This window comes from Aplysia californica, unplaced genomic scaffold (assembly GCF_000002075.1).
Source record: "Aplysia californica isolate F4 #8 unplaced genomic scaffold, AplCal3.0 scaffold00278, whole genome shotgun sequence".
Lineage (NCBI taxonomy): Eukaryota > Metazoa > Mollusca > Gastropoda > Aplysiida > Aplysiidae > Aplysia > Aplysia californica.
Window position 1 is genome coordinate 811,814 of NW_004797548.1, and position 2,010 is coordinate 813,823.

At 44.8% G+C, this 2,010-nt stretch overlaps 1 long non-coding RNA gene across 1 annotated transcript in view; it reads left to right on the top strand.

Moving 5' to 3' along the window:
• Nucleotides 1-1,494, top strand: part of LOC118477893 — an 18,387-nt gene extending 16,893 nt beyond the window's left edge. The window contains exon 2 of the long non-coding RNA XR_004858680.1: nt 185-1,494. This is a non-coding gene — a long non-coding RNA (uncharacterized LOC118477893). The remainder of the gene's footprint in view (nt 1-184) is intronic.
• The last annotated feature ends 516 nt before the right edge of the window (nt 1,495-2,010 follow it).

Consider the following 2,010-nt stretch of genomic DNA (forward strand, 5'->3'; position numbering starts at 1 on the left):
AGAGAGAGAGAGAGAGAGAGAGAGAGAGAGAGAGAGAGAGAGAGAGAGAGAGAGAGAGAGAGAGAGAGACGCGTGAGGAAGACAGAAAGATAAACGAGTAGATAATGTGACGAACGAAGTGCAATATGAGATTGTACTGCTTCCATTGCACTCACAGGAAACTCTTATCTTTCTTTCTTCACAGGGCCAGCGACAACGGGCTTCCAATTTGCCAGTGACAACGACAATAAATCTGACGAGTCCGCTGTCGTTAAGATGTAGAACCCGTCACCCCCACAACTCTTCGGCAAAGTAGCAAACCTTTGGAGAATCGCGTACAAAGCTATTGCAAGGCCAGTGTGAAAAGAGAATTTTCACGCCGTCACACAGCTAAGCGAAAAAGAATTCTTTTCACCTGTCCACCCATCGAAGAAGGAACCAGCGTTGTCGCGGTTAGATGTCACTGTGAGATCCATTGTCTTCGGGATCTTAAAAACCTTTCTCGCTCGTATCGAACTGGATATATTCAAGGGACTGAGGAATCGAAACGGGGCTTTTCTGAATGTTGTGGATTTGAATAGAGCTAAGTAGGGTCGCTGGCTGAATGCGTTTTGGGGTCTTTGGAGTCGCGGATTGTTATACCGAGGTAGGGAGAGCAAGACTACGTAGGTACAGTTGGGTATACAAGCCGCGTGTTCTTTCATCTGAGTGACATTATAGATTTGAACCACGATATCATGGAGGGCAAAATAACTCGGGAATAATAAAGGTTGATAATCAATACATAGCGGAAACTTGCTGTAGGTGGCGAAGGGCACACTGCATTATTAACATGTACGGCGCAAAGGTTGCACATTGATGTTCAGAGGGGACTTGTGCTGGTTTCTTTTTAAGTTTTTATTTCTGAGATCGTACGAGAAAAGACGAGTTTTTTTGTTTCTGAGATCGTACGAGAAAGGACTTGTTTTTTTAAAATATTTTATTTATGAGAACATGCGAGAAAGGACTTGTGCTGCTGCTGTTTCTATTTCAGAGATCGTTCCCTGCTTGCTTTCGACATGTTCCAATGTAATATAGGATAACGGATTCAATATTTTTGTGCCTTATCAGAGCGGCGGAGGAGCAAAAAATCGGAGTCACGAGGAAGCAATACCTGGGTGTCTTTTTGTGGTGTCAACGAGGTTGGCTAAAGCAAACAGATTAAGCAGGAGCTGGTGAATACAGACAGGGCAGTGTTGTTACAAGGACATTGTCTGAGTGTCTGGGCAAGACTGGGGCTAGGAGAGGCACAGTCGGGAAGGGAGGAATGGGAGCCTCCCAGGAACTTTCTGCATGACAGACAACAAGGCACTGGCATATTCCTCGGCGCCTGGCATTTTTGTCCGAGATACGAAGGGCGGAGGGAACGTAGTTGGTGTATACGCAAATACACTGGCGTAGTGGAGTCAAGAACAGACGAACATACAGATAGACACATCCGAGAGAGAGAGAGAAAGAGAGAGAGAGAGAGAGAGAGAGAGAGAGAGAGAGAGAGAGAGAGAGAGAGAGAGAGAGAGAGAGAGAGGGGGGAGCGAGAGAGAGATAGAGAAACATCCGCGTAGATTTAATAAAAAATTGACGAACACACAGAGAAGTGAAAAGTATTAAACAAGAAGTGACTTGAGACAGACGTATAATCTATACCCCCCCCCCCCCCCCTCCGCCCCATTTAGCAACACATGTACTCACAAAAACAAATAGAAATCTACACAAACATACTAGCGCACACAAGTGTAATATCCATCAGCATATTACCCATTCACATTATACACGCACAGTGTAGGACATTTGCACATACATATAATATGTATGCACCACTTTAATCAAATTTGCCCAATTTCCATAGGAGATAACAAGGATACAGTGGTGCTAACGGTGACTGACGTTCGTCTTTCTAGCAGTGTGTGATCAGAGGATTAAGTCTGTTTGTGAAGGGCTGGACTTTCAATGCACACGACAGCGGGACACATCGAGGAGTATTAAACTTGCAAG